The sequence below is a fragment of the Capsicum annuum genome, chromosome 3 (assembly GCF_002878395.1).
Source record: "Capsicum annuum cultivar UCD-10X-F1 chromosome 3, UCD10Xv1.1, whole genome shotgun sequence".
NCBI classification, from domain to species: domain Eukaryota; kingdom Viridiplantae; phylum Streptophyta; class Magnoliopsida; order Solanales; family Solanaceae; genus Capsicum; species Capsicum annuum.
The window spans coordinates 236,187,647-236,198,367 of record NC_061113.1 but is presented as its reverse complement, the minus strand read 5'-3'; positions in this window follow the sequence as shown (position 1 = coordinate 236,198,367).

Below are 10,721 nucleotides of genomic sequence, written 5' to 3'. Positions count from 1 at the left end.
AAACTTTTAAACCATACAGGTCTACTTGTATTGTACTTTTCTCACAATAGATGACTGTTTTTTTAGCTAACTTCCTTTTGCTTCTTCTAACAATAGAAACTATATATCCTCTGGTTGATCTCATTCAAAAATGCTTGAGTTGAACCTCCTCATTGAAGATCAAATCATTTTTTATTCGCAAAGTGATTGCCTCAAAACATTCAAGTGAGGATATAACTAGGTCTCCAAAACATCTCAACACTTTACTTATTTTTCTTACATTATTTTTTCAACTCTAGTTTCTTGATCGAATGTTTCAGCATTAGATTGGGTTTTAAGATCTGGCTAAAAATTCAACATACTTATCATATTATCAGAAACACCATAGAAAAAGCTCTTTGAAGAGAAAAAAAAGATATATATTGAGAAATAAAAATAAAAGGGACACACATTTTGTTGACAGAAAGATAGAAGGGTTTGAACAAAAATAATAAGAAAATCAGATAATATAGGTCCTAAATTACAACCCTAAAATAATTCGGATGACAGAAAAGAAAATAAGACAAACTACTAGACCTCTTCCTAGCAGGGAGAGGATTGACTTCCCAATTGCTGAGCTTGACCTCTTAGCCACCAGTTTGCATACCAACATGACTAGAGCTTTCCTCATTGTCAATGTTCTGCACCATAATTGATCTATCTTGAATCATCTTTTTAATTTCTCTTTTTAAATCTCGACAATCTTCAATACTATGACCCTGAGCATCAGAATGATACGCACATCGTGCATTAGGATTAAAATTTCTTGAACGAGGATTAATAGTGTGCCCAAGGAGAGGAGTAATCATGCCCTCCTGTACCAATCTCTGAAATAAACTGGCATATGACTCTCCAATTGGTGTGAAGCTATCTCTCGACTTTTGCCTCATTTCATTATTTAGTTTAGATCGAAAATCAGGCCTAGAAGGGCTTTGGTATATTTGTGGAATTGGAGGATGACTCTGAGGAGTTGGTGTGTGCCATTGTGGGTAAGATGGGGGTTGGACATGTGGTTGTGCATTATACATTGGATATGAAGGTGGGGGACTGGAGTATAATGGACTTTAGAGGTAATTATGTGGAGCTTGGGCTTGAGCCTGAGAGCGACGACGACGTGGTTTTCTTGACCACTCTCGCTGTCCAACTACAATAGTAGATGCATCTTCCTCATTCTTCTTTTCCCCAACACTTTCTGAACCTTTTTGAATTGCTTGAGTAGTTGCTTTTAATGTTGCAAAACTCATAATGCAACCAGACTTAATTCCATCCTCTATGATCTCACCCATTTTGAGAACATCAATAAATGGTTTGCCTAATGCAGGTAACAAGTGTTGATAATATGTTTCATCCTGCGCTTGAATAAACACCTCTACTATCTTGTTTTCTTTCATTGGCGGTTTCACCCTAGCAGCTTGTTCACGCCATCTAATCGCATACTCCCAGAAATTTTCATTATTATTCTTTTTCATATTAGTCAGGGATTTCTCATCAGGAATCAATTCGACATTATACTGAAATTATTGCATGAATTCATTAGCCAAGTCATTCCAATTACTCCACTTTTCGATGTCTTGATCTACAAATTAAACCACTCTAAGGCTAGACTCGGAAGGCTCTCACCGAAATAAGCCATGAGTAATTTTTCTTTACCTCCGGTGCCTCTTAATTGATTACAATAATGCCTCAAGTATGCCACTGGATCTCCGTGCCCTTTGTATTTATCAAATTTGGGCATTTTGAATCCCATAGGCAAATGGACATTCGAAAACATGCACAAATCTTTATATGAAACACTTTTTGGTCCTCCTAATCCTTGCATACTTCTCATGCTCTGCTCCAAGCTTCTTACTTTCCTAGCCATCTCTTTTTGTTCCTCAGTCTTAATAATTTTCTCAATCACGATGGGAGAATCGTGTTGATGAGCATGATAACATGGATTTTGAGGTTTAAAAGTCATTTTAGGAGGATACAACAGATCATGACTTGCTTCTCCCATATTCTTCTGTGTTATCGATTGAAGACCCGCAGTAGATGGTGCTACATAAGTGAAAAGTGGGTTATTTATGACAGACGAATTTGATGGGTGCATGGTAGAAGTACCAGCAACAACAGTCACATTAGCACATGGGCCGAATCCAGGTGGGTATAATAGATCGCTAGTTTGAGCTTGAACAGGATTTGGATCATTCGTAGTTGAAAGTCTAGGGATTGAAGAAGGCGAGGCTTGTCCATTCGGCCAAGCTTGGTACATTTCTGCCATCTGTTGTCTCAATAACTTAATTTCTTTCATTGATGCTAATTCCTGCGAAATCAACTGATTTTGCTCTTTTCACTGTCAGACCCTACACCTTCTCTGCGGGTCTTCTTTCTCTTTTCTTTGTATCTAGTATTGTACCGATGTGATGCCAGTTTAAACCACAAACCAACCACCAACTACTTTATCTTTCTGAGACCAAGTAGCAAATGGGTGAGTGTTATATTTTTAACACATTATAATGTCACGTTATATACCATGCTTCTATATGCATTTTCCAACCTATCATAGAAGGCTTTGTGATTCATCCCGACTTTTCTAGGTGTATTTTTCAAAAAATTATGATCGAACCCTTCGGAGGGTTGGCTATGTATCATGCTAGGACATGAATCAGATCTTGTGTAGTTCGGGAAATATATGTCGTACAAAACTCAGCCTCAAGACCCCTAAAGGTTCAGGACTGTTAAGATTTATATATATTTTTTATTTTGTAAAAACTTAGCCTCATGATCCCTAAAGATTCAGGGCTATTAAGATGTATAAAAATTGGACTTGAGGATTAGAAAAACAATTATGAAAGTAATTATATTTTTAAAATTTTCTCCAATAAATCTATGAATAACTTTTTAAAAGATAGGGTCGTATCCTGAGAAGGACTTCCTACGTATCCCACTAAAGAGTGAAAATCAGAACCTCGTAGTTCATAAAGACCGTAAAACTATGTTATTATATATTTAAAAAAAAATCTATTAAAAATAAAATTTTTCTTTGAAAAATAATTCACTAAATTTGAGGATAATATAATCTTTTGCATTTTAAAATTGCCTAAAGCCGGTCAACAAATAAATAGCCTTCCCAACAAATGTCAAAGAGCACGTAGGATGCACATGTTGGTCTTTATAAAGTAGGTCACCTGTCCTAGACAGACCCGACCCCTGTGCCGAGTCCCGTTAAGTCAAATGCATATGATGCAAATAAAGCGACACCAAATAGGGATAACCAGATTCTGAATTTTTAGTTCTTCTAAGTTTAAGCCTAATAGAGATAGGTGTCTAGACTGGCTTACCCGAGAGGACACTCGAGCCGGGGAGCAACAACTTGGTCGATAGCAGGGCAACACCGCCTTCGTTGTAAATCTGAACCCCACCTAATATGTGTGACTATAATCCTTCACCAGGTGCCTTGACACTCTGGCTATCTTAAAAAGAAAGTAGGATGTATGCACTGCATTCCTTCTATCCTATTTCAGAGACTCAGAGGGGATGCACAAGAGAAGACAGTATATAATACAGTTCAATCAATATCAAAGCGGTAAATAAGCGACAAGTAGCACATAAGGCCAAAAAAACACAATATCAACAATAATTAAAGCAATTATAAGTCAATATAAAAAGCTCAAATTCTTATTAATCCCCAGCAGAGTTGCCAGAGATGTCACACCCCTTTTTCGCCCGAGGGGTCGAAGGTTGAAGCATTTTATCAATTAAAGTGACAGTTTTGAATAGGGATTAATTTATTACAGAATCGCCACTTGGAATTGAGTTTTGGTGTTCCAAGTCACCTTTTTGAATCTCTAATCAAAAGGAAATGACTCTTTTTATTGGTCTGCAAAAACAGAAAATCGGGTACGAAATTCTGTTGATCGAGGAGAGGGTGTGAGACACCCCTCGAGTCTCGTGGTTCAAGCACGGTCGCTTTATTGACTTATCTTGACTTAAACTATTTTGATAAATCATGTTAAGGCCTAAATTCACTCATTTTTAATTATATCGAAAATGCCTGTCTACACCTCTTATGTTAAATAAATTGGTGAAAATTAATTTAAAAAAATATTTGTCAAGGTGCATTTTTGCATCCTTGAATTTTTAAAATGTCTCAGAAAGATGCGTATGCCGCATTCTTAATTGAAATGAATATTTAAGCGTTCCTAAAATTTGCCTAGCATTAAAGGCGTGTCTACTTGAAATACTACTTAATCTTAAGCAAAATTTAATTAAGTGATTAATTAATTTAACAAAATAATTAATTAATTTTCCTCATCTTTAATCGACTAGGCCTTAAGTTAAATTTAAGCTCCGATCTATTTTTGATTTTTAAAAAAAAGTTGACAACAATATATCAAAATTACAAATCATTTCAAGTAAAACAGAAAAGAATAGGACAAAATAAAAGTGTATATGTAAACAAGATACATTAAGAATGATCCAATATTATTAACGAAAGTAAAAGAAAATAAAAAAAAATAAACACGTAATTAAGACATTTAAAAGATCTTTCAAACTTAGATCAAACTGTGAATCAATATTTTAAATAAACTAATTCTAACCAAAACACATTTTTATTTTAATTGTTGAATCTTCTCCGTGTTACCTAACTTTAAATTTAGTAAATTATCAAGATCCTTTTTTTTTTTTTGGTGAAAAAATTATCAAAGACCCAAATGAGAAGATTGTAAATAAAATTGATCTAGACTATAAACACATATAACAAATAAAAGACATATAATCACACATATTAACTGTGTTAACATTAATTGTAAAATCCTAAACTGATATCCTAAAAAATGAGATAGATCTAACATAAAATATTCACTAGTGACTAAAAATAAAATTAACAATAATCCATGTCTACGACGTAAATCGAATAAAAATTAGAATAAAGATTGGTCCTTTATTGACGAAATTGAACTTAAATTATATGGTTGATTTCTTTGTACTTGAACAATGATTAGGAATCTTTGACAGAACTTTGAACTCTCGAAAAATGGTGTTGTACTCGGTGATGAATGGAGACTAATTTTTGTGGTTGTTTCAGGGATTGGGTTAACATTTTTTGGCGGCTGATGGGTGCTTGATGTAGTGTGTGAATGAATCAGTATACAAATATATCAATATTCGGTAACATAATTGCATAACATATAATAACAAGAATTCACACATTCAATTATGTATGCTAAATAAAGCAGAAAAAAACTACTAGAGCATTTTCATTCATAATTTTCTACAGTAAACTTACAACATAAATGAGATAAGATTGAAATAAAACCTGTAGGTTTACTTTAATTGAATACAAAAGTAAGATATTGTCACCGAAATCTTGAACGAAACTCGACTTCAACTTTGTGCTTTTGTTTTTCTCTCTTTTCCTGATTTTTTTTACTCTATGCTTTTCTCTTTGATTTCTGATAGTCTGATGTGATAGTCTTAGGAATAATAGTATGTAAGTTTCTGGGGTGAAGAGTCCTTACGTACAGAAACTCGTGGTGGGAAAAACTGGGGGGAGTTGTTAGGATATGATTCAAATTTTAAAATCTTTTTCTTTTTATTTTTTTTCCTTAGGACAATGATCTCCTTTTTTTTTTAAATAAATAAAGAAATTATATATAAAATAATAATAATAATAAATAATAATAATAATAATAATAATAAAAGAACATTAACTAATTAATTTTTATACTTAAGAAAAATATAATAAAAATATAACTAACTTAAAATAAAATATAATTAAGAGAAAATAAAATTACTAGCTTATTTATAAAAATCTAAATTACAAGAAAATATTTTTGAAAAGTTCTTTTTTATTTTAAAAATAAAAAATAAAAATAAAAAAATCTTAAAATGTAACTTTATTTTTTTGTATGTTTTTTTACAATTTTTAAAATGAATTCTACTAAAAAAATGAAATAAGAACTAAAGATAATATTTTAACATAAATAAATATTTAATGTCGACATTCGGAAGGGTCAAAAATCACGTGTCTACACTACTGCCTGGGAACTTGTTTTAATCCATATAAGGATTTGACAAGTCTACACACTATATTCTCCATCTGGCTTGCAAATCCTTCAGGCATCTGCATGTATATCTCATCCGTAAGATCACCATTCAAGAATGCATTATACACATCCATTTGATGCACAAACCAATGTTTTCTTACTGCAGTTGCTAACACTGTTCTCATTATTTTCATCTTGACAACAGGTGAAAAAATTTCCTTGTAATCAATACCTTCTTTTTTACTATACCCTTTGGCTACCAGTCTAGCCTTAAATCTTTCAATTTCTCCTGAAGATTTATACTTTATTTTATATATCTACCCGCAGCTTATAGGTTTCTTTCCTTTAGGTAGTGTGACTATATCCTAAGTGTGGTTAGATGTAAGATCTTCAATCTCACTTTTCATAGCATCTATCCATCTAGGATCTTTACAGGCTTCTGCATATGTAGTAGGTTCAGTAATAGCTGAAGAAGATGCAACAAATCCTTTGTACTTATCAGATAATCTACCATATGTCATATGATTGGACATGGGATAAGTAACATCCTTGTGTATGTTGAGAGACACAAAATCTATCATCCATGCTAGAGATTTCCTACCTCTGGTTGACCTTCTTGGTTTTTTCACCACCACTTGTGCAGGTGGTGGGAATGCTTCTTCATGTATATGTTGAGTTTGTGCTTGTGGCATAGCTATCTCAACTTGTTATACAGATTTCAGTACACTCTGAGTTTGCATATACATGTTGTCATTACACCAATCAGTCTGTAGAGTTTCTAAAGGAAACACATGAAGAGGGGAACCAGCCTGAATACTCTTCTGTTTAAAAAGGAAAATGTCTTCCTTAAATGAGACATCTCGACTCACAAACACCACTTTATCCACTATATCATACAACACATACCCTTTTAGAACCTCAGAATATCCTAATAGTACAGTAGACTTGGCTCTAGTCATTAACTTATCATGTTCATTCAATACCCTGGCATAACATAGACACCCTATAACTCTGAGGTGACTATAGCTAGGTATCTTGCCATATAACCTTGAATAAGGTGTTTGATACTTTAAAACTAAACTTGGAATCCTGTTTATGATATACACAGCAGCTAACACACAATAGCCCCACAGATATATTGGTATCCCTGCTTGAAACCTTAATGCTCTGGTGACTTTAAGAATATGCTTGTTCTTCCACTCAACCACACTATTTTACTGAGGTGTGTATGCACAAGTAGTATGATGTATGATACCAAAAGCCTTAAACAAATCATTACATACTGAATTAACAAACTCAGTACCATTATCTGACCTGACTACTTTAACAGTTTAGTCAAATTGAGCTCTAACATAGCAATGAACTGCTGAATGATTACACATACTTCAGACTTAAACTTCAACAAGTAAACCCAAGTAAATCTTGAGAAATCATCCACAATTGTTAAGAAGAATTTTTTTTCATTCATAATGAAAATTTTATAAGGACGTGACACGTTCATGTGCACAATATCAAAACAGTTGATAGTCTTAATGTTGCTATTCAAAAAAGGCAATCTATGTTATTTTGCACTAGGACAGATTGTGAAATTCTTCACTCTATCAACTATTACTTGAGTTTTCTCAAACACTAATCTTTGCAATATACTAGAAGATACATGACCAAATCTCATATGCCAAAGATCTACTGTTGTTTGGCTGTAACTGTCTTTAGTCATCCATGATCCATCAGCTGGTTCATTTGCCAATTTCCTGACTGCACTTTTGTCACTTTGATCACTGAGTAGATATAAACCTCCTTCTAATCTACCAATCGCCCTCACCTTTCCAGTAGAGAGATCCTGGAAGACACAAAAATCAAGATAAAAGTTCACTGAGCACTAGCACTCTTTTGTCACTTTAGGAACTGATAGTAGGTAATTGAAACTCAGGCAAGTGATACATATTTGAGATGGCATTCTCTTTTGTCAAAGAACAAGTTCCCACATATTTAACTGCAGTTGTATGCCCATTTGGAAGATATACTTATTTAGGGATACCAGGTTTCATAACAGACTTTCCATCTAGTAAACTCACATTAGATACCATATGGTTTGTGTCACCTATGTCTATTATCCATTCATGTGCTTTAGAAGAAACTAAGAAGACATTAATACATGCTACATTGGCTGACTCAAAATTAGTTGATGCTTCTTTGTTCTGATTGATCAACTGCACCATCTGTTCATATTGTTCTTTAGTGAAAGCTCTGGTTCCCACCTGATTTATCTGGGACACCTGCATTCTTGAATCTGAACAACTCCCCTGAGATAAGTGACTGGGACCAATGACCTATACCTTGATTACTTGTTCCATGATATCCAGGCTGAACATAATTTCTTGGACATGAGAAGTTATCTTGATCTAGTACAACATTATATGCAGCACCACCTTTTATGTTAGGCTTCTTCCTATTTTTGAATTCTGGTGGATACCCAATGATCTTCTAGCAACTATCCTTAGTGTGCCCCTTCATTTTGCAGAATTCACATTACACATTGTAGTTCTTTTTAAACCTCTGGAACTGATTAGTTGCACCTACATTTTTGGAATACATGGCAACATCTCCACCTTGTGAATGTATCATTGGATTAGCCCCCAGAATTCCTGCAGTATTAACTACTGATTTGTGACTCTCATCAGTCAAGATCATGACATAAGCCTGATTAACTGTAGGCATAGGACTCATAAGCAGGATCTGACTTCTTTCTTAAATATAAACATCGTTTAGACCCATCAAGAACTGAAACAACTTCAGCTTTTGCAGATGTGACACAAAATCTCTTGATTTGTCACAATCACTCCCAGGTGCAGGGACAATCGAGTCAAATTCTTCCCACAGATCCTTCAGCTTAGAGAAATATATGGATACAAAAGTACTTCCTTGTGTGCAAGTTGCAATCTCCTTATGTAAATTGAATGTTCTAGCACCGTCTATTTTATGAAACCTTTCATGCAAATCATCCCATACTACCTTAGCAACAGATGCATACATAATTCCACCAAGTAAATTTTTCGACACAGAATTCATAATCCAAGACAACACGACTCCATTAACCCTTTCCCATTGGCTGCCTAACTTCGCAGGGAATTTATCTTTAGTACACGTACCATCAACTAGGCCCAACTTGTTTCTTCCTAGTAATGCAACTCTCATGGAACGAAACCAAACAAAATAGTTTTCCATACCTTCTAACTAGAACGAAACAATTTGAATGCCACTCTTATCTGCTGGGCCAAGAAACAGGGGCTGATTATAGTCGATTGTTGTGTTCTGGGTCCATTTACGCCATCGTTCTCAACATTTTCCATTTCTGATCTTAGTTATTAGCAAACAAGGGGCGAATCCTTCCACACTTTTGCAGATTACCAGACAACTATCCACAAATCTTAACTCAAGATCAGTCAAGAACATAACCAACAGCTTGATATCCCAAACAGACGATCACCACTTAGCTATTGATTCTTCTAGCTTTGTGGCTTTGATACCATGTGATTATTCTTAGAGTAGATCACTATATTTAAGTTTAATGCAAGAGAAGAAAAAGTAGGAAAGCAGGAAGAAGAGAAACATATGAGGAAAATGAAGAAGAGAAGAGTTCACGGAGAAAAAGAATTAAATTCTATTTCATTAGTTGATTACAATCTCTCATGTAGCAAGTATTTATAGACTACTACAAGGATCAAGTATCATAACTAACTAGCAAACTTTATTGTCCAGTAGTTAGTTATAACTAACAACTTGTTCATAACTGACTTAGTGAATAAGTAAGGTTACTAGTACTCTGTACTCTTAACATAGTCAAATTCAAATAAAAATAAAATTTCAGTGTCTAGTCAAGTATTTTGCACTATTATAAATAGTAGAATATTACTTTATTAATGAGATTTTAACTAGTACATATACAGTACCAACATGTCCTCTTTCCTTTCATATGGAATTACTACGAGGAGAATTGAAATTTAAATGTATAATAAAGTACTTAATAATTAAAATTAACTATATATGATCATCCCAAGCAGATACAGTATTTTCCTTTAGGCCCGGTTGCACATGTTGCACTTTGGTACTTGTCCTTCAAGATTTTCTGGCATGCTGCTATACATGCAGACAGTGTACATGGATTTAAGTCGATCCCAATTGCACTCTCCACCTTAATTGGATCACAAATAATTAAGGCCATAATCACCATCATTAGCACTAATCCACTCTTCCTTAATCCCTTTGCTTCCATTTCTTTCTAGTAGTAGGTGCTTTCTCTTTTCTTTTATGAAGTGATGCATAACTGGGTGATTTTTCATGTCTATTTATAGCACAAAATGTTGTGGTCCGATAGGTTCCCCGTTACTCCCTCCATTCCTTTTTAATTATTTTCCTCTTTTTTGGTAAGTCCATTTGACTAAGTTTCAAAATAAAGTCAGATTAGATTAAGTAAATTTTTAAATTATAGTTTGAATATTCAAAAACTATAAATTATAATTTTTTTTTTCAATATGATTAAGAAGTATCCTTTGACTTAAAGGAGCAATTAAAAATGAATGGAGGGAGTAATATATTTTACTAATGTACTCTCTCTTATAGGTCAGTATTTATATATATATATATATATATATATATATATATATATATATATAT